The sequence below is a fragment of the Colias philodice genome, chromosome 28, assembly GCF_061535455.1.
Source record: "Colias philodice isolate Cphi_HAF_F1 chromosome 28, ilColPhil1 Martin Lab GWU primary, whole genome shotgun sequence".
NCBI classification, from domain to species: domain Eukaryota; kingdom Metazoa; phylum Arthropoda; class Insecta; order Lepidoptera; family Pieridae; genus Colias; species Colias philodice.
In genome coordinates this window covers 4408529-4432309 of record NC_143113.1, presented here as the reverse complement: position 1 = coordinate 4432309, position 23781 = coordinate 4408529, and the positions used below count along the sequence as shown (strand labels likewise).

The following is a 23781-nucleotide window of genomic DNA, read 5'->3' as shown; positions in this document are numbered from 1 at the left end:
ACCGTGACATGCAATAGGAACCATTCCACAAGTACCGCCTTGACCATAAGCCCATTCTAAGTTTCCTAAGTTAAAATCACCTAGTATTATTACATTTTCCATATGTTCTAGTACATTATTAGCATTATAAATAAATTTGTCAAGGGCATTGTAGTTGGTTGGAGGTGGAAGATAAATAGCACAAATAGGTATGTTTTTTGTCACACCGTTAATAACACAAGTAATGTTCACCCAAAGATCCTCATATTCACTTTCATATTTAAATAATCTAGAAGATTGTAATTTCCGAGCTACTGCTATTAGGACGCCACCCCCATCCAACTTAGTTTTTTTGTTACAAATACGGTCTCTACGATAAACAATATAACGGGAATCGAATATTTCACTGCTAGAAATGCCACAATTAAGCCACGTTTCACTTAAAACAATAACATCGTATGAGTTTAACAGAATATTCTTGTATAGGTCATTAGTTTTAGTTCTCAATCCTCTAACATTTTGATAATATAAGGTAATCATTATTATAAATTTAAATAAGAACCGCAACATTCACTGGGGATATAGAAAAGGAGACTATGTCATCAGTTTTATACTGTCTAAACATCGGATTTGTAATGCTTGACTAGTTTCGTTTTTACGCACATATATTTTGCCGTTCCGAACCCAAACAAATTGGTATCTCGCTTCTTTTGCTTTAATTCTAGCAGATGCATGGAGAATTTTGTTGGCTGGGGTTAAATGTTCTGCAACATAAACTGGTTTTTTAATTCCACCAATTCCCAGGTTGTGTGAGCTTAATTTATCTTCTGGGTTACATTTGTTGTATTTTTGTACCGCCGCCAGCAGAATATCGCGATGGCGAGGACTTCGCAATTTAGCAACAACAGCACGGGGTCGACTATCATCTTTGTTGATTTTAGCCACACGAGTTACATGCACGTTGTTAGTTATATCACCGTCTATGATATCTGCATTTACTACTTTTGCAAGATTAGTAAGACAATTAATTAAGTTTTCACTGCGATTTTCGGGTAAGCCATTAATCTCTACATTGCTATCCCGTTGATGCTGTTCCGCATAGGCTAGTCGACTAGAAAGATCTCTTACAGTGCTTAATAAAGTAGCATTTTCCTTAGTTAATTTATCAACAACAGTATCATGTTCTTGCAGTTTATTTTTAAGTGCCTCATATTGGTCATTTAAGAAGGTTAAAGAGTCATGAAAGTCTGATATTTGTTTCGTAATGCCACTTAATTTGTCACATACTGCTTTAGCAACGGCGTTTTGTATTTCATCGACGATGTCAATCTTAAAAGTATTCAGAATCTCACGCAAACTGGCCTCAGTTACAGGTAAGTCATTGCAAGCAATAGTTCCTGACCGTTTAGGAGCACTTATTTTTATCCTTTGGGTGACATTATCCATTTGTTCCGTTGTTGAACCAAGGTCCTCACAAGGTTTAGTGCAGTTTCGAATTGGCGTATTGGTGTTATCCAGTTTGGGTCGCTGGCTTAGACATGCTGGACATTTCCAAGAAGACTTCTTTTCAGGTAACATGGCATAAAATCTCTTATCGTTGGTTCCAGCGCACTGTAAATCATACGCTAAAGAACATAGAGAGCATCTTAGGAAATGAGAACCTTTGATTAGGTTTCGACATCCACTACAAACATTCGACATAGTGTGTAAGTTAATCTTATTTTCCTTTTTTTCTTTCCAAATGTCTAGGTCCTTACTTTTTCTTAATAGTTCCTTACAGTACTATTTATAAATGCAAAAAAAAAAAAAATCCTCAAAAAAAAAACATATTTTTTTTTTTATAAATGTTCTGTGATGATTTGAACTGGCATCTAACGATTCTTCGAGTAAGGGTGTCGATCGACACAGCTACGGACACTGGTACTGCTAACGTTGAAATTTATATTCTAATTGTTCGATATAGTCTTTAATAAAAATAGTTCTTAGCAACGACGTAATATTTTCGTGTTACCCTCGTGTATGCTTGTTTTTTTTTTTCCAGTAAAAAATTATTCACAGTTATTTATAAATGATGTAAAACACTTGTGAATTCACAGTTCAAGATCATAAATAATAAATATCCGTTTATATTGCTTACACAGCACCACGAACCAAGTTGTATTGTTATATTGCACAAAGTTAAGTGATCTGTTTGTGTGTTGATAGTTTATGACTTACGTAAGTGTCTATTTTATTAATTACCACTTTTTTCACTGATACCTATAACTTTTGCACTTATTCACAACCAACTATACGAACATAATTTACTAGAGAAATTAGAAAACATTAAGATTTTCTATTTTAAACAATTAAAGTATACGGAGAACTATAACAGAGGTAGGTAGTACGCTCACAATTATTGAATTTAAGCCATAATCTAAATTCTAACGTATAAAATAGGTAAGCTATACATTATTTGATAATATTAATACACTTTTTTTGCTTTTTACGTAACATAATTTTAATTACCTTAAAACCTTAGTACCAACCATTTTAGAATTTGTTTATTTGAAAATTCACGTTATTGCTAAATTACTTCCTACACAAAGATAAATTTAAAGTCTCTCAATGTCTCTACCAATATAATAAACAGTGTCATAAATGTGTAAATTACATAATTCTCAGTATTACATGGTATTACTTATCGAACATTATTATTAACAAAAAAGCGTTTAATCTTGGTAACAGCTGGCTCAACTGATAAGGCTTCACAAAACGACAAAGAATGCCTTGCCTACTAAACAAAAAAATACTTAATTAACAATACGCTAAGCGTAACATACAAAACATACATTTCAATAATCAAATTTAAACTTAGAGACGGAGATCGAACGCCACACGCTCATAGAAAAGCTAGGTGAAGCTATTCAAGTCATTTATTTAACAGGTAACGAAAGAGACAACTGTTAGGCTACTATTTAAACTTATGTCATTGACTTCAATCAATACGTACGCCATATTCGCGAACCGGCGCGTCAAAACAAAAAAACACGGCCACCGTCGCGTAGCCCACGAAAAAACAACCAAAAATCATGTGCGATACATTAAAAACATTAGCGTTATTGCAACAAATTGTCGTCGAATAGGCTTTGCGAGCGATAATCTCCGATCAAAATGGTGGCCGTCGGCCATCTTAGGTTCGCCACGAGCGAGAGAGCGCACGGTCCGGGAATTTGGGAAATTGCTGTTTTTTTTTGTTGTAAAGAGAGCAGTATATAAGAGGTCGGTAGGCAGAGGGGGCCGGCGGTGTGAAGGGAGAGGGCGGCTCACAAGAGCAGACCGTCTCGAGATTTGTCCGCGGATATTTTTGCGTAGCTCACTTTGCATATAAATGTTTTGAAATACAGCGAATTCATTAAGCAAACATATTTTTTGTTGAATATAATGATTTGTTGTCTAAATACGTTGTTATTTCAAGGTTTTAATCAAAGTGTATAATTATGAACTATGAAAAAAAAATGTTGTGTGGTTTTATGAAACCACGGTAAAAGTGAAACTGTTCGAACGGTTCCGAACACTGCTTTGTGTAGCGCATGTCGCGTGTCGGTCGGTGTACCTACTCGGCAGCCGCGATACACGCGACATGCGCTACACAGACCAAAAATTTTGAGACGATGTAATAAAAGTTTCACTTTAATAATAAAGTGATACAGGAGTTTGTTATATCTTGTACACATGAGATAGGAATAACTTTTTCAATATAATCTTAATAATAACATATTATTTGCATTTAATTTTACTAGTCTAATAAAAAACAATAAATACTTAACTGACCTTATATAGTTACAATTGATACTACTAACTACATTACTTGCGTAATATGCACTTAGAACTATGAATATAATCCATCAGCACGAGCCGCGCACAAAGCCAGTGTTTAGAATTTAGATATCGTCAGATTGATCCCTTCGCAGCGGCACGGCTATCCCCGGACGGGTCCTCGTTCTGCCCGCCGCGTGTACCGGTCACCTATCTTTCATTGCACGTACGCGCGACGCGCGGGGGGCAACGCGGCATACGAAGCCATCTTGCTAGCGCCCGTCGAATCGCTCGCGTCTCCGCGACACAAATCGCTCTTAATTCGCACTAATTAACCATTTAAACAACAAAAACAATTAACAGTGATCAGTGAAAGCAGTGACGGACCGCGTTCCCAAAAAACATTGTTGACATAGTGTTGTTGTTTTAGTGCATTTGTCTAGGTGAGTAGTCACTCTTTGTGCGCGACAATTATCATTCTGATCGATTCGGTGCGCGGGGGTGTGCAGCCGGCCCGTTTTATATCTTTTGTTGTTTTGTAACGCTAAATCAATAATTTTAGTGGTGGCTAGCGGCCATCGCGTTCTTAATTCAAATCGTTTGACGTTCCGTTTGCTTTAGTTGTTTCTGTGGCGAAGGACTTTAGTTATTCGGCCAGTTCGGATCGTGGGAAAGTTTAGTGTCATCAAAATTCTTTAGATAAACGTCGATAGCTGGACTGCTAAGGTAATTCTATACAATCATGTTCGCTTGCTTGTTAAACGCGATTGATTTCGTTGTTTCTATAAATAGCACCGCCAGGTGCAAGTTATTGTAGGGTAACGGCACCAGTGGTCAGCCTCATAACAGCTTTTTGAAGTTTTGACACTTGCCATTTCTACAACAATCGTCGAATAAAAAAACGTACAACATGTATGGATTTATTGTTTATTGTAGTTTCGAATCAGCGTTTATCAAAAACAATAATTCTCTTAGTAAAATATATAATTAATTTTAAACAAAAAATGGCCCAGTGTCCCAGTGAACAGCCTCTAAAAACCAATAAACAGCCTTGTTGAACCCAGTGTTCAGCCTTTAGTAAGTATAACTAATTATGAGATCAAAATAAACAATGTTATATCAAAATCAACTATATTAATCACATTTTTATAGCAACGATTCACTTAACACAAAAAAATATATATCGTACATAATACAAATATTATTTTAAACATACTATTACAATCTCTTTGTGTCTTCTTATTTTCTAGGAATTTCTTATTATTTATCATAAGAACAGCAATAATTATTTAAAAAAAAATCAGCGGTATTAGTTTATAATATTATTGATGTATCTATAATCTACAATATATATAATTATAATCAACCACAGGAGGATCTCTTTCGGAGGATTTCTCTGGAGGATACTGTTGTCTTGGCGGCATTTTTAGCTAGAAAAAAAGGGAACAATAATAACTTTTGGATATGAATACACATAATACCATTATTTCAGGTAAAACTTAACTAACATGAAGTATTATATATTTAAACACAAACATTCGCATTTATACTTAAAATATTATTTCAATAACATCGTGGCTGAATACTGGATCATTGAGACCACAGATTGAGACCCAGTGGTCAGCCGCTTGAAAAAAATATTTTGAAATGCGGCTGACCACTGGGTTTTCTAACAATTAGGAATAATCCCAGTAATCAGCCCCAGGGGCTGTCCATTGGATCTTTCATAAAAAATCAGTATCCAATGGTCAGCCCCTCAAATTTTTAAGTAAAAAAACAATATTTTTTATCAAATTTCATAAAATTAAATGCTCTAAGTAATCTATAAAGTTATTATCTATAAAATACAATCACATTTCATACTAAAATATGTTATTTCTCACCTTTCAAAAGAACACCACGTGAAACAAAAAATATTGCAGACATGACACTTTTGCTCTTGTCGGCGGACAGCATCTGTACGAACGTGTTTACTTCTCTCCCCTGACCCCCTGCTGCTCCTATCGCGTGATGCATGAACCAATAACGAAACAGAGCTTCTATTTAAGTGCGCGTGATTTGGTTATTTTGATTACAGCGATATTTATGGCCAATAAACAACGCAATAGGCTGATCACTGGTGCCTGGCTGACCACTGGTGCCGTTACCCTACGTATTGCAATTGCATTATGGCATTATGTCACAAAAATATGTTTTAAAACGTTTCGCAACACCGAAACGGGTTGAATGTTATTGAAATTAGAAAGTAGTAATTAATACGAAAGTACGTGTTTTACACGTATTCTATTTACCATTCTTATTATTTATACGCTTCCGAGAAAATGCATTAGTCATAAAACGTGATTTTAAACGTTACACTTACACGTATGTGTGTATTGACTTCAAAACTTACGGAAGTAAATATTTATAAATAGAACGCACATCAATTCATCAATGATGGCTCGAGATGATTCGAAGAATACCAACAGATTATCGAGTTTAAAAAAAACAGGTATTTTTTATCAAGAAATAAATTATATTAATCGTAGCCTGTGTAATAGATGCACAAGGTCAACAAAATTATCTTTCATTCATGCGGGCGTTCTCTTTTACGAAAGATTAAATATTACATATTACATTATAAAATATGATAATAGTTACATAATAAGATAACACATGAACTGTATATTTAATTCGCTATATATTCGATTGATACGTTAGAAGCTATTATTTTCGTAAATCATAAATGCCCAAGAGTCAAGCACAAAAACATTCGATATAAGTAGATTAAAACCAAAATTTGACACCACTATAACATTAGTATTCTTTGATGGATTACTATTATCGAAAAGGGTATGTTAGAATAGATAATAACAGTGTGGTAAGAATAGAATTATGTAAGATAACTATCTGCTACAAATACCTATACATATTAGATAAGAATATGATATGTAAATTTTGAATAAGAACAGTCACAGATTATCGCTGCGTTCGCAATGCAAAATGACATTTTAATTTTTTTAAAGTGCGAATAAAGCAAATGGTATTTATGAACGCGTCCATGGCAAGGTGAACACATGAAGCATGAAATAATTGCATTACGACCGCGCCTTGCTAACATTTAACTATACAAGCAGCAGTTATAAGCCGGTCGCGTGCAAGTGTGTGAACACAGGCTTTCCTTGTCTGTAACACTGCGATCATCTCGAATTTGTCGCGTTATAGACGGCGGACTAGAGTTCATCAGTTTTTACGACTGATGCTCAAGTTATTACACGGCGAAAATGGAATGTCCCTTTCTCGTTCTTTATTCGAACTGTTTGAGCGTTTTTAAATCGTCTGGCTTTTAGAATGATTCATCAAAATAATAATTCATGTAAATTTTTCGCCCAATCGTTTGTTTAATGCTTCGGTTTAACGTTTTTTCGAACCGGTTTTCGGTAATTGTGTTAAGTTTTTTGTTAGTTGATTATCGTAATTTGTTAAAAGTATTGTTTTATTAATGACTCCTGTTATTTTAGACGTTTGTTGGTAATTTATAATTTAAATTATAATTAACGAGCTTATAGGTATTTTTACATTTATGTTATATGCTTATAAAGTTATAATATTATGTGTAGGCGGTTAAAAAGTAGAGTAGCAGTTTAGTAAGTAGGTACTCTATTGATTCAATAATGGAAGTAAATCGGATTATTATTTATTAGGTACCAGATACTTACACAACAATAAAGTTCAGAATAACAACGCTTATGTTACATCAAGAAGAAATTCATTGCTAGAAGAGCTATGAAAATCGTTATTTAATAATACCCATACCTAATGTAACACAATTTTTAAAAACCATAAGTACCTACTTAGGTACCATAATGAAGTCAGTAGGCATATAAATTTATTCCTGATTGTACTAAATTCGCATATTAAAAAGACGATTAAACAAAACATTTAACGAAAAGTTGTCGGGAAACGAAGTTACTCTTCGATCATCAATAACTTTTATTTAAAGTAACGGAAGTAAAGGTCTTACCTTTGCCACCCACACCTCAGCCCACGGCACTAAAAATGGCCAACGACAATTTTTAACGCTCGATGATTCAAATTGACTTGATATTAGGCCTTTTACTTATACGTATGATTAATATTTTATAGAATTATAAAGTATAGGTACTTCAATGTATTATTTAAACAAAAATTCTAGCTATATGAGGGTAAAACGAAAACCGCAGTGACAAGCTAGTCGACCTACAGCAAAGAGTAAAGTAATACATGACCTACAGCTATTTAATAGACATTTTTTGTATTTGTGAATGTAAGCGAAAAATTCTTCATAATTCAAATTACTGTTCCAAATTTGAAAACTGTTGCTTGCTTTCATTACTTGAAATTAAACAATGGAACGGAACCGCGGTTAGAGAGTACTTGAGTTTTATAAAACACTTAAATTTCTTACTCCTTGGTCTAAAAGTAAAGCTGCTATAAACGAACACACTGTCCTCTATTAATTATCTATGGAACACTAAAAAAGCATTAGCCTTATTTAAAAAAAAGAGAGCGACCATAGCCAAGACAAATTCGAAATCACAATATAGAATTTCGAATTCTTCAAAGTCGTATTGACCACAGACTTTTTATTGCCAAATAAATTCAAACAATAATGACGTTTATTACGTAAGAATTGAGGTCAAAATCGCTTGTTGGTATTATATCCCGCATTGGCCATTGTCGAAGTTGCAAAATTAGTTTTTGTATGCATTCTCATGTCCCGGTGAAATGTTAGGACGAGCGTTCCATTTTTGGTATATGCGATTATCGTATTTAATACCAGGTAATGTGTGCGATTATCCTGTGTTAAATTTATTAATATTATAATAACTTCATCTAATACTATTTGGTTGAGATTTTTAGTCTATATCACAATGATGGCGGGTAAAGGCCACCCTGGTTTTGGCCATTAACAAAAAGGTATTGCACGCCTCATAAGCGAAGCGTTGAGGTGGGTACTACTGTCACTTCGCGCAAAACATCTGATTTTTCAAACTTAAAATGTCTTTATGTATCATACATTGCACTTGTAAGATAATACATACACACACATATTAAGAAAAAACACTATTTTTAACATTCATGATATTTTTGATGTCATTTTTGTTATTTAAACTAGTTAAAAAACAGTTTAAAAAAGTTCTGTCTTGGACGTCCGTGTGTCTGTATGTGCGGATCCTTTTTCTTGTTAACACGATAGCGACCGAAATACTTTACTAATCGAGTCTTTTATTTTCTCTTACGCTTGAGTATGCTCAGGAATAGAACCCTTTCATTTTTCAGGGTCTGATTCGATGTGGTTTAATTGTTATTAAATAAACAAAAATAATAATTAATAAATAATTATTAAAAAAAAATTATGAGGCGTGCACTTTTGGATTTTCCAAATTATTGTTTCTAATATTTACTTAATTATTTTTACGAAATAATATTAAAAGCGTTTACAAATCACAACTATGTACATTGTACAAGTTATTCAAAAATTATAGACATGTTGTCTATAATTCTTTATAGATATAGAATATAGATTATAGGTTGTAAAATTATCCAGTCATACAGTCGTTGTCTTTATTGTTAAGAAATATTAAATTTAATGTACCTATTTCATTTATCTGCAACATGAATTGTACCAGTAATTGCTAAAATACATCAGTCCTAAATAATATTATTTTATCAGTAACAAAACCGATTGAGTTAAAACTTTTTTACTCTTAAATCGTATCAATTATATTACGTAAATTATTTGAAATTTTAAAACAATTTTATTAAATAAAATAATGCAGATCGCACAAAAATTTTATTTTTTTTTACATCGAGAGAAGCCAGGGTTGACATAAAAATAAATAAAACGCTGAGTGCTGATATGTGAGACTGCAACAAGACGTCAGTCAGCTAAAATTATACTTATGTGAATCATTGTTTAAAATATTTAAATATTTCTCACGATTTTATGAATAAGTCAATTGAGAGAAATCTGTTGTACAATTAACATGCTAATCCTATTCATAAACATTAAAATTAAAGATGTTTTTATCACGCAAAAATGGCTGAACAATTCGGCATAAAATTTGACACAAAGATAGATTATACTCTAGATTACCACATTGATACGCTACTTAAAAAAACCATATTAATTTTAGATAGCAAAAACGGTGAATAGGTACCTACCTCAAAATATTATGTAGCAAGTTCTAAAGTGCTTTTTGAATGAAACCTCCTTGAATATGTTATGTTTAATTTAAAAGATAAATAAAGGTGTCATTAAAACAAAACAAACACACGGCGCGTAATCTAAAATTCTCAAGGGATAAGTAGCAAAACTGGGTCACACTGAAAGAATTTTCTAGACCGCGAATTGACTAGATGCGAGGAATAGAGCCGGGTAATTTCTAAAGCCTGCTATAAAAAGTTATTATTAAGGAATAAAAGACAGAAGTTCTAATTTTAAAATCGTTCTTTATGATTTTGATATACCAGTGTCTGCCTAACACTTGAGACTGTCATTTTTTAATTTTTATGCAGGCTGTTTTTTCACTTGGGTTTTCGACAAGAAGCTTATATCTAATACACTGGAGATTTCAGTATGAACATTAACTTGTAACCTAACTAACTACCTAGGTGTGGAAGGGATAAAAAAACATACAGGCGTCATTCAAGGTCATATTTTCTTGTTACAAGTTAATGTTCATACTGAAATCTCCAGTGTATTAGATATAAGCTTCTTGGTTTTCGATATTTGAAAAATTATTTGTCGTCAAAATATGTTGTTGTTTAAATAATTATTATGGTATTATCTCCCGCTCGACCACCATCACGCCGTTTACGTGGGTAACATGTTATTTATTTTGTATGTTTGTATACAGATCACGCATAAACGACTTCAAAGAATTGTGTGTACATACAATTCGTTGAAGGCATACATATTATGTATACCAATATTGCCAGGGGTCTGTCTTAAAACATTTATCAAATTACAAGATTTTGAACTTTGCGGACGAATCCGCGGACACAGCTAGTTGCAAATAAAAATGTTCGGTCGAATATCTAACATCTGCTTATGCAAGGCAATCTGCAAGTTGCAATAGTGGGGATTAGAAAGTAACATTTCCCAAGGCTTTGTTCTGACCATAAATTATAAACGAAATGGACACAGTGTAAATACTCTTTACACCGGTTAGGTAATTGTCTATAACTCTGTACTCTATGGTAATGTTGCTTGTTATCTATGGAACTACTACTTCTATTTTTAGAATTGAGGACTTACTTTATTAATAGACGTGTCTGAGTCTGATTCCTTACATTTAGTGATATGTTAATTTTTACTAACAAAAAGGAAATTTTATTTTGTATGTTTGTTTGCTAGTAAAAAACTTCGAAACTAGTACCGATTATTAACCTATCGGTTATTTATTTCACTTTGGATTTATCCCGGATAACTTGAAGCGAATGAGTACTATAATGTTATCAAGGTGATATTCGAAACAGAAATGTATTAACTCTAGGGATGTAACGATACCGATACCGATACCGATATATCGGCCGATTAATCGGCAAGCCGATATATCGGTATCGCCGATAATAAAACAACCGATACCGATATCAAACAATTCAAAAAAACCGCGCCCAATGAACGATGCGGGAGGCCGCCCGCGCGTGCGCACTTTGTTTTCTGAAAAAACTCTACCAATAGTAAACTTTTATAAGGTACTGATTGAATGTGTATTACTTAAAGTTTAACTGACTTTGTAAAATAATAATACTAAAATAAATGGTTTTGTTGTTTTTTGATTTGGCATTTTTATTTAAAAGAATACGATTAAAAGTTGAGTCTCTGTTAAATGCTGGTAACTTTTTATGCATAATTCACTATTTATTTTTCTACCAAGCCATCGATATCGGTATCGGTATCGGTATCGCCGATACATTACTACAAATATCGGTATCGGTATCGTATCGGCAAAATCATGTATCGTTACATCCCTAATTAACTCTCTTCTATTAAAAAGATTATATATTAATTAAAAAGATATGCCTATAACAATCCATATAGTTGTGTATTTTAGACGCAATATTGAACACAAATTAAAATAACGAATATAAATAATAAATATGTATTCAATTAATTCTTTCATCCCATTTTAAAAGAAAGATTGATTTACAATTTGAAAGATTGATGACGTCACATTTAAAGATGGCAGTCTAAAAGATAAAACAAAGCTGAGTCAATTACATTAAGGATTCTGCATTTGGGTCATCACTTAGTCTTACGCATGAAGGTGAAAATAATAACGAGGTGCGAATTATATGTGTTGTGTTTACTGCGAGTGAGGCTGGTATATAGATGCATGATGTTTTAATATACGCATATGTAAATGTGAAGAATATGTTGTTAACTTGTAACTAATCATTCGTATACCATTGAAAAATAAATTGTTAAGTAAATTTTTGTCAATTGAATAAAAGTAAAGTTTGAAAGTAAATGTAATTACTAATTATTAAAAAAGCGATTTTGTCTGATGAGTTGTAGCATGCCAACAGGCACAACACAACTTTAGTGAAATCATTTCAATCCGAATTATATTTTTTGAGATATGCGTGGACAAACGAAGATACGTGTATGAAATTTGTCACACGTTAACATTACTGAAAACTGTTTATTTGTGGCAATATCTACAGTAATAGACGAATTTGTTTGTTTGCTTGAACGCGCTTATCTCAGGAACTATTGATTTGAAAAATTATTTCACTGATATATAATCCATTTATCGAGGAAGACCGGCTTTGATCACGCTAAGACCAACAGGAGCAGAGCAATTTGAATGCCATAAAACCAAAAATGGCACATAGTTTACTAGCTGCGCTCTGCGGTTTTACCCGCGTGGCTCCGCTCCTGTAGGTCTTAGCGTGATGATACATAGCCTATCCTCGAGAAATGGCCTATCAAACACCGAAATAATTTTTCAAATCGGACCAGTAGTTCTTAAGATTAGCGCGTTCAAACAAACAAACAAACTCTTCAGCTTTATAATATTAGTATAGATAATATTAGTAAGAACAAGTGTAATATAATAGTACGGTAAAATAAGAAATCACATTCGAAGTGGCTTGTCTGCAAGCGTTGTGAAATGTTTGTAAACGATGCATAAAATGCGATAAAACATCATTGTTCGTATCTTGGATAAGATGGTGTCATTGACCGATGTTAAAAATTACGATAAACCTAAGTTCAGTATGGATGGAAGAAAATCTGAATGAAATTTGACCCAGAGATAGAGTATTGTATGTAATTAAGTCTTTGATATACATATGATATGGTAATGAGCATTTTTTACCAAAACGTGGTAAAAATGGTAAAATATGTAGTTTTTTTCTACGAAATTGGAGTTATTCATTCGTGTCAATCCAACTCAAAGATTGTTAATTAATATAGTAAAAGGTATTCTGAGTAAATGTAGTTAAAATCGCTTAGAAGTACGTGTGTTTTCCACATTTATATTTTTCTTGAAAAACTTGCGTGTGTCGTCTTAAAATCAATAAAAATTGATATTGATGCAATTTTATCTGTTTTCGAACAGCCTGATAACATTTTTAAAAGATTACTGATTCTATATAATTTATTGTACATTTATTATAATTACCTACATTACTTACTTACTTACTTACTTACTTACTTACATTAATTATATTACGTAATGATATACGTAAGTAAACATTTAAAACAATTCCATATACATTTTATTACATATAGATGAAATAACCAAAATCCCTTACGAAGGGTGTTTAATTCTCATACCCACAGGGGTGGAAAGGGATCAATCAAGGGTAGGCATGGTCAAACGAACTGATTTATAGGGATGCTTTTAGCCACTATTTTAACTACGTGGTACAGTGGTTAGAGAGTAGTGAAGAGAGGTACTAAGTTCGATTATTGGGAAATAAAAATGTTGAGGCAAGAAATTTCTGAAAGTTTGTGAGGATGGATGGATAGATGGATGCTTGTTACTTTTTCACGCAAATACTACAGAACCGATTAATTAATAAATTAATTAATTAATTGCCCGTATTTGAAAGTTTATAGGTAACATCGTGAAATACTTTATTTGACGGGTAAGTTTTAACCAAGGATGGAAAAATCGGCCCTTAATTGAATAAAATTGAAACAAAACAAAGCAGACAGATTCGTAGGCAAAGCCAGTAGTTGTATGACATTGTTGTAATTGACAGTCAGGGTCTATTTTGGGTTATTATTACTGGGGTGAGTGGGATTCAGATAGGGTTGCCAACTACGATAAAATAATTACAATATGTATTTTGTGAAAAATAATTGTAATACATACTTAGTTTAATTTTTAATAAGTTGAACGTATTTTATGTGTGTAGTGGATAAAGTATGTATTAATTTACTTGATTGCTAATAAAATTGCTTGTACGGTAAATATTCAGTTATTCACATGGTTTTTATAGATAGAATAATAAACTGTTTATGCGGTTAATAGCCATTTAAAGCATTTTTTGTAACATCTTTCTTAGTAATCTATAACTATTTTTACAAAGTTGTTGTTTAGTACAACAACTTTGTAAATGTATTTGCATTTTTCTAGATTTGATTAAAATGACGTATTTTAATCAAATCTAGAAAAATGCCTTACGTCATCTTATTTCATCCTATTAACTTGAAGTTTTGTTTTTAATTACGCAATGTGTAAAAAAACATTCAATTAAATATTGTATTTCATACTATTTAAATATTTATTTTAAAACTGTAAATTGCCAACCCTATATCCAACCCCTGATTTATTTCTTCATCCCTGACGCGAGACAAAGCTCACGTCACACCAAATAGTGCAATAATAGCCCTTTTGTATATAATTATACGGTTGATTATCGTGTGCGAATCACTGGAAAACACCATGTGTAGAGATGGATGCATTTAAAAATCGATATTTTCTGTTATTAAATGCAAATGAGATATTTGTTTTCGTTACTAAGCCGATTTTGATGAAATGGCCATATTATATTATGTCGTATGTTATATTATTTAATTTAGAGAACGGTGTTTTTTTTCTATAATTATATATTATTTTTGTATAGATGAATAAATCAGACTGCTTACAGTTACATCCTTTAACACGTTTAATTCCATCAAAATCGGCTTAGTAAAAAGGCTGAGTGCAACACCGATAATATTTAATACCTACCTACGTTTTGAATGAAAAACCTCAATTTTTAAAAGTCGGTTGATAAATTTTTACCTACAGGTATAAATACTATCGGCAGGCCTGTATGTTTTCTTTATTTGTTTGAAAGCGTTATAATTTTAACTGAAAAACAAAATTTATCTAAACCTCTTCAATATTAGACATTTAAATTTTATAAATTATCTTACTAAGAACTGTAAATAAAATAGAAGCGAAAAAACTGATATTGGGGCTTTACCCGTATAACGAAATATGCGGGCTTGAAATTCGGATCATGTCAAGATATTTTCTCTCTTAAGGTGATGAATTAATTTTTCTAACATTTACGGCCCTTTTTAAACCTTCGTAATTTTTATATTATTAAAGTTGTCGTGATGAAAATTCATGACAAGAAAGTTCAATAGTAACACAATACGTCTACCGTTTTAGAAACATGATTCCATGATATTTTCTCGATAGAAAAAAAATACAAAGTTCTCATTGTTATTTTTTTTAAATCTCTGGCATCTTCAAAATAACAAACGTAAAGTTACGACTTTTTGGATATTAACTATAAAATATGCAACCTATACGTCTACCGTGTTAGAATTTTGAAATATGCGATGGTTTTGAAATAAACAAGAAATACTTGAAATTAGCGCCTGACCAGCCAATATAGCGAGAGCCGCCCTGTACCTTCCTACCCCGATCGCTGCACGAGTCATTCCCGCTACGGCCGTCACACGGGGAACTTGTGTCGCTTGCGCAATCGTAAAAAAGGGTGACAACACAATAAGACAAAATGAGACAAATGGGGACAATAAAGAAAATAAGAAGAAACATAAAGGTTGGAAGAAAAAGAATGCTTACAATTGGAACAAATTAATGAAGTAAGTTGGTTTTATTTTAAATTTGATGATAATTGTATTATAGACGATGTTTGATATGTACCCCTGTTTTAAGTACATAACGAATGTGTAAGATTTTTTCATTTATAGCATAAATAATCTTTTCAGAAATCCGGAATCCAGAAGGAAAATAAACCCACTGATTGTTCACAATGTGAACCCACTCCTTCGTAAGTACCTATATTCAGTCAAAAATGTATGTTATCAACGCTCTACTGGTTTTATCGCATGATTCCATTTTTAGCAAAAAGCAACAAAGTGCAAAGAAATAAAAAATCATGGTGAACTTAGTGGAAGTATGGTGGACGTAATATGGAATTATGGAACAGGAGCTCGTTGGAGTAGTATTATATTTTAAAAAAATACGAAAAAATTTCAAGAATTTCTTAGTAGGTGGTAGATAAGTACGTTGTATAAAGAATTTGATGTTGATATTTATTTCATTTATACTTACTACACCTGTGCGGGAAATTGCTTAGTACTAAAACCGGTTTATATTCATATTTACATAGTAATGTGAGTTTTCATTTCGAAAAATTTTGTGTAAGTATATTAAATTGAGTTCCTGGGTGATCTGGAAACACAATTGGGCCCGGAGGATGGCGCTGCAGTCACTCCTCCTAATCACATGAACCGATTTGGATGAATATTTGTGTGCACATTTCATTGTTGTGGGATGATTGGTTGATTCGTTTTCACATTAGCTAATATTATGTATTTTTGTTGTTAGAAAGTAAACTTAATTTAATGTTCGTCTCACATTGCTGTACCTGCCTACCTATCCTACCAGGGCCTAACTTTGTTCTGGCTATTTTATTTTGATTATTTGTAATGAATAATTACAATTATAATAGAGTGCAAAAAATAAATACATGCGTCAATAAATTTTGTGTTTTTTTTTAAACAATTTTTTTATTTAAAAAAATATCATTCCGACCGCGGCTTTGCCCGCGTGGAATTAGGTTATATCGTGAATCCTGTTTTATCTCACAGAAGTGTTCAGTTCGGATAAAAAGTATCCTATGTGTAAATCCAGGCAATTAGCTATATTTTATCAAAATTGGTAATGTAGTCTTGACGTGATTAAGTAACAACTAACAAAAAAATATACAAATTAACATCCAAAGTTTCGCATCAGTTTTACTGTATTAGCGATATCTTCGACTCTTGACTTTGACTGAGAAGAATTAGGGTTTATAACTTCTTTCAGAAATAGTACCTTTCATTTCTGGGCATGGTGTAATATCTACGTCAGCATCAAATTCTATCTAAATCAATTCAGTAGTCCGCGTAATTAGGTACCATTTCATTTTTTCAGAGTAACAATATTTTTTGTTATTTTAAAGATTATTTATAACCTGTATTATTTTGTAATAAAGTAAACATTACGAAATAATAATAATTAATAATTATTAATAATGTCTAAGTAGTTGTTAAAAAGAAGATAATTTTGTGTTTATAAGCAAGAAAATAAAACCAATAAATCAACAATTAAATATATGTATAACAATATTATAACTGTATGACGACTCCATACATGTTTGTCCCGAGTCGGCCAGCGGCAGCGCGGCGAGTATGCAAGAATGACTTCGCGCACACCCGCGTTCGCGATAGCGAGCTATTAGACTCCGCCCGCCAAGCAGTGGATTTTTTTTTGTGTATCGTCTTAAAAATATCACTCTGTTTTAGGTAAAATAAGACGGCTAAATTAAAATGTACCTTAAGCTTATACTATGTGTTTATTATAAATGGCGTTTTTAACAATACGTTTTATATATATTCTCCATACATATAATTGACTGGTTGTGCCTCGCGGTTATACCCGTGGATAAACCCGCAAAATCAAGTGTTTATATAGCTCCTGTCTTATTCCGATGTATAACCAATATTACTGTAAAGCTTCATCCAAATCCGTCCAGTAATTATTTTGTAAAAGAGTAACAAACATACATACAAACATACATCCTCGAAAACTTTCGCATTGAAAATATTATAGTACAAGTAGGTATTATAATATTATCTGTGATATTATCCTACTAATATTATAAATGCGAAAGTTTGTATGGATGTTTGTTACTCTTTCACTTAAAAACTACTGAACCGATTACAATGAAATTTAGCACACATATAGAGGGTAACTTGGATTAACACATAGGATAGGTTTTATCCCGGAAATCCCACGGGAACGGGAACTATGCGGGTTTTCCTTTGAAAACGCGGGCGAAGCCGCGGGCGGAAAGCTAGTTAGGACATACATAATATATTATCCTCCAGGTATAAAATTGAATTCTACGCGAATCCAGAAACCATACTCTCCTTTTCAAAGTTGTGCAATTAGTTACATTTCTTTGTTCCAAGATCGTTTTATTGTAATCTGATGCATTGCGCTTAACTGTCATAACTGGTTACCAACATATACCTGACCCCCTCACACCTATGGCACGGTGGGTGTTGGAAAGGGACGGCGAATCAAGAATCAATAGATGTTTCTCTGGGGACATCTTTGAATGTGTGTTACGCACACATGGATTGCCATTTCTCTTATTGAACGTTATGAGGTTAGGATGGTTTTAGATTTTGAGTCAGGTAAAAGTTATCTTTTATGTTGTATTATTGGAATGAGAAATATTTGCATATTATTATGCTGATCTATTGGATATTATAAACAATATTGTATATCTATAATATGTTAAATATTTCATAGGTTTTATTGTTAATTTAACATTAATCAAAACAATAAATTTGTGACACTCCTCCAAACTATTTTTTTATTACTTGCATTTCTTCACTATTGCAATAAGATTTTTATAAAAAATTAATATTTATTTTATTTTATTCCGTTAAAAATACCGCATAATTTAATTAATATTTAATACAATACCATATCTATAACATAACCCAACCAAAAATTACCCAGCCCCCGAAAATCAACAGGCAAACGTGGTAATAAAATCAGTATAACATCCGCAATTTCGACCCCTATAGGGTGTAGCCCCTTTATGGGTATTGTCACACTATAAGCGGTAAAAAACGTTTAATTTGGGAAAAATATTAGCGTACGTATTGTTGGTAAAGTTCTTTATTTATGAGAAATGTTTGGTTTGTGTTTTGAAACACGAAAACGTGAAATGACGAATTTTAAGTAGAACTCCAATTATCCGAACTCCGACTAGGTATCCGAATCGCCGATTATCCGAATCACAAAAAATTGTCCTAAAAAAGTCTAAGTGCGCTATTATTCTTCCCCCCGGCCCCGCGAAGCCAGTGTTTACGCGTCAAGTCTTGACTTGACTTATCTTAACTTGCCGTTGTGCCTACACTGACTTGAGATGTTTAAAAAAAATGATTTTTATTTCTAAACTTGTACATAAGTACATTTTATTTATATTTAAAATGTGAAAATTTCATGTTTCTTTCATTTAATTCATTAAAAAGATAGTGCAATATCAAAACGTAGCTTTTATTGTCTCCAATGGCAATGTTTTTTTAAAAATCCGATTATCCGAATATTTGATTATCCGAATGGGTCCCGGTCCCCATTAATTCGGATAATTGGAGTTCTACTGTACTGTGATTTCATTAGGTATATTATCTGCTCAATACGGCTCTACCTGCTTACTTATAGTTTAAAATGTTTAACTCATCACAAGTTTTCAGATAAAGTTTATTCAATTATGAGTACATAGTGTTAATTAAACCATTTCTTTTATAACTGAGATAAAAGTCGTGTTACTTACACACTATAATAACTGCGATTATCATCATATTTTGTATTTCGGTTCCTCTTTAAAGATTTTGCCATTTATCTCTGTATTTTCATACTTATTTGTAAAATTTTGTGTTAATTAACACTTAAGTGTATGGCAAAAAATGTGTTTTTTTTTCTTTCTTTCGAATAAAAAACAATTGATTATTCAACGATTATAGCTGCCATACCTAAAAATTACATTTACAAAAAACCCGTAAACTAATAACCCTTTCTTTTGTTTCAGGATTAGTGACAATGTGTTAGTGGAGTGTGTGTGTGTGATCATGTGTGGAGTTCATACGAGTGCTGGATGTTAGGTGTAACTGAAGGTAAGAATACAACGTCTATTATTATTTCTTCGTCTACGTGGCCTGGTAGAAATCGCTTAGTAGCGATAAGGCTGCCTTTTTAGCTGTATATTGTATAACATAGTGCCTGTTTCTTTTGTGTATGTATTTACTTGGTGTTGAATAAAGTGTATTTACTATTTATTATTATTATTACTTAAAACAGTATTGCATTAAGAAGCCTATGCGCTTATAGGATACTAGCTTTCCGCCCGCGGCTTCGCCCGCTTTGACTAAAACCTAATCTATACTAATATTATAAAGAGGAAAGGTTTGTATGTATGTATGTATGTATGGTTTTCACGCATAAACTACTGGACCGATTTTGATGAAATTTGGCACAGACAATCTTTAGACCCTGAGAAAGAACATAGGCTACCTTTTATTGCGAAATATGTACCACGGGCGAAGCCGGGGCGGACCGCTAGTAAATTATATAATACTAAAACCTTTCCTTTGAATCACTATCTATGAAAAAAACCGCATCAAAATTCGTAGTTTTAAAGATTTAAGCATACATAGGGACAGAGAAGGCGTAGTGAAGATACTTCATCAGGCTAAAACCAATAGGAGCGGAGCAATGCAGGTAGATCTGCGGGGCACAGCTCGTAATAAAATAAAAAAATTACAGTTTACTTACTAAAAGCGTGAATGACACGTAATTTAGTGATGAGGATAATGACTATGAGAATAAGAATTAATTTATATATATGTATTAACATGATTTATTCATAGAAGCTGTCTGCTTGTATACCAAGAAAAAATGGTCGAAATTCGTTTTCGCACACAATATTTTACGCGCTCCACTTCACGTATCGAGATAAAAGATACATTTGACAAAATATCTTTATTGTAACAGGCAAAAATCTTATGTATCATATTATGTATGCTAACTAGCATAGTTTAAGGAAACCTGCATAGGGCTCGTTCCCGTGGGCTTTCCGGGATAAAACCTACTGTGTGTCAGTTGTCGCATCTCAAACATTAACTTTGCAAACTTATTAACTTACCAAATTTCTTTCAAATCGGTTCAGTGGTTAAGGCATGAGAAGAGACAGACAGACGGATAGAAAGAGTTACTTTCGCATTTATAATATTAAAAAATAGGGATATATCATTAGAAAACGTACAGGAAACACTAAAATAGGTGTAAGACAATCCAATGCGTAATCCATACTAATATTATAAATGCGAAAGTAACTCTGTCTGTCTGTCTGTTACTCAATCACGCCTGAACTACTGAACCAGTCGCAGTCCGCCCCGGCTTCGCCCGTGGTACATGTTTACGTTTTCTCTACATAAGAACCATCCTCGTACTTCAAGGAATATAATAAAAAAAGAATTATCGAAATCGGTTCAGCCGTTCTCGAGTTATGCGCTTACCAACACATTTTGCGTTTCATTTTATTTATAAAAGATTATGAATGGGTCTAATGTTTATATGTATCTTACTAGCTTTCTACCCGCGGCTTTGCTTGCTCGCGAAGTCAAAGAAAAACTCGTGGGATTTCCGGGATAAAACCTATCCTATGTCCTTTCTCGGGTATCAAAATATCTCTATATCAAATTTCATGCAAATTGGTTCAGTAGTTAAGGCGTGATTGAGTAACAGACAGACAGACAGAGTTACTTTCGCATTTATAATATTAGTATGGATGTAGTACTAGGTATCGCATTACTAAATATTTATCAATCAAGATTGACTATTACATAGTCGAAATTTGATCAGAATTAGCGAGATAATAACACTGACGAGATCTGGACCAAAGTGAGTCATAAAACGATTGAATGACATCATATCTGGAAAATTGTGACCTAATTTCTAGGTATTCGTAGATAATCGAGCTAGATTTAATGCCGCTAGAATATTTAATTACTAGCTTTCCACCCGCAGCTTCGCCCGCGCAGGCAAAGAAAAACCCGCATAGTTCCCGTTCCCGTGGGATTTCCGGGATAAAACCTATCCTATTTCCCGGGATAAAAAGTAGCCTATGTCCTTTCTCGGGTATCAAAATATCTCTATACCAAATTTCATGCAAATTGGTTCAGTAGTTAAGGCGTGATTGAGTAACAGACAGACAGACAGACAGAGTTACTTTCGCATTTATAATACATATAATTAGTATGGATAATATGGACTAGTTATTATCTGCGACTTTGTGTAGGCTATATGTTAAATAGGTTTTTCTTGTAGATAACTTCCAAGTAAGTACAATATTTTATTTAGTTTTTAATGTTTGTTGTCCTCTTTATTGAATTCGATTAGTGATCCCTAAGAAATCGGTTCATCAATTTCAGAGACGAGCCGAAACATACAACAATAAAACATCGTATCTTTATCTATCACAAAAAACCGTTTTAAACCCGTTAAATAATCCAAAATCGTCTATTTCCTACCGTTTGTCTGTGACTTACCTTGTTACCGCGAGGTGAACGACCTGCTGACTTCACTATATTTGAAGTAATCCTGAGTTGACACGACCGACGCGTTAATTATCTGGCTTAACCGACTTTAAAAATGAGGTTCACAATTGAACTGTATTGTTTTGTAATTGACCCATCTTCTATATAATTAAAATGAACTGCTAAATGTGTTGCTAAGCGCATAATTGCAACATTTGCAACGGCTGAACCGATTTCGTTAAGTCTTTTTTTTTATAATATTCCTTGAAGTACGAGGATGGTTCTTATGGAGAAAAAACGTAAACATGTACCACGGACGAAGCCGGGGCGGACCTCTAGTACTCATATTATGTATTTTTTAGATTTACCTATATGGAAGTTGTCAGTCTCTCATAAATGTGACCAAATTTTTGCTTTTGCTCTTTAGTTGAGTATCACGATTCTTTATTGAAAAAATGTCGTATTTCATGTGAAATTTAAATTTAATACAACTCTGCGTAGTTTTTCAGTTATTATTAACAAAGCAGCTTGCATATTTGATATTATGTATATCGTTACGTACTTTGCTTTTAATGTTTATAATTTGTTTTTTATTGATGTGTTATTTCTTGTAGTGTAGCAAAAATTATGCTAATCTAATGCCATTGCCATGCATACAAGCAACGAAAGTTGAGAAAAATTTGGGATCAGGAAGTGACAGAGCACAAAGAAAATTTAATATCTAGTGTACATAGGTAGTTACTATTCTATATACATATTGTAGAAAAGTGTACAAAGTTTGAATTAAACCTGTCCGTTTAAAGTGGGCCAAAATCGCGTCTAACGGAGACGGTTACATACAAACTTACAAACATATAGGTGAAGCTAATAAATGCGTGTTAATAAAAGACCATATTCTATTAATATAGAAATTAGAAACTGGTTCTATCCTTCCTACTAATATTATAAATGCGAAAGTAGTGTGAGAATGTGTGTGTGTGTTTGTTACTCTTTCACGCAAATTCTACTGAACCGATTACAATGAAATTTAGCACACATATAGAGGGTAACTTGGATTAACACAAAGAATAGGTTTTATCCCGGAAATCCAACGGGAACGGGAACTATGCGGGCTTTCCTTTGAAAAAGCGAACGAAGCCGCGGGCGGAAATCTAGTCTACTTTATTGTTCGATACATTTCTTCCAAATTGTAAAAACTAGAATTCTATACTGCAAGTGGGTTGATAAAAGTGACGTCAGAAACAGAACCTAACCTAGGTCAATTGGCATACTTTCTCCACGCTGCGAATCGACCTTCAATGCGAAGGGTCGAACTAGACTTTGACCCTGGCTTTGCTCGCATTATTTAGTTAGGAAATATCTATATTTAAGACGTTTATATTATTCAACCTATCTACACCTTT

At 33.0% G+C, this 23781-nt stretch overlaps 1 protein-coding gene across 1 annotated transcript in view; it reads left to right on the top strand.

Moving 5' to 3' along the window:
• The first annotated feature begins 4020 nt into the window (after positions 1-4020).
• Positions 4021-23781, top strand: part of LOC149476336 (uncharacterized) — a 91005-nt gene continuing 71244 nt past the window's right edge. Inside the window, exons 1-2 of the mRNA XM_089712397.1 lie at positions 4021-4503; positions 19873-19957. The gene's annotated coding sequence lies outside the window, so the exon portion shown is untranslated. The remainder of the gene's footprint in view (positions 4504-19872; positions 19958-23781) is intronic.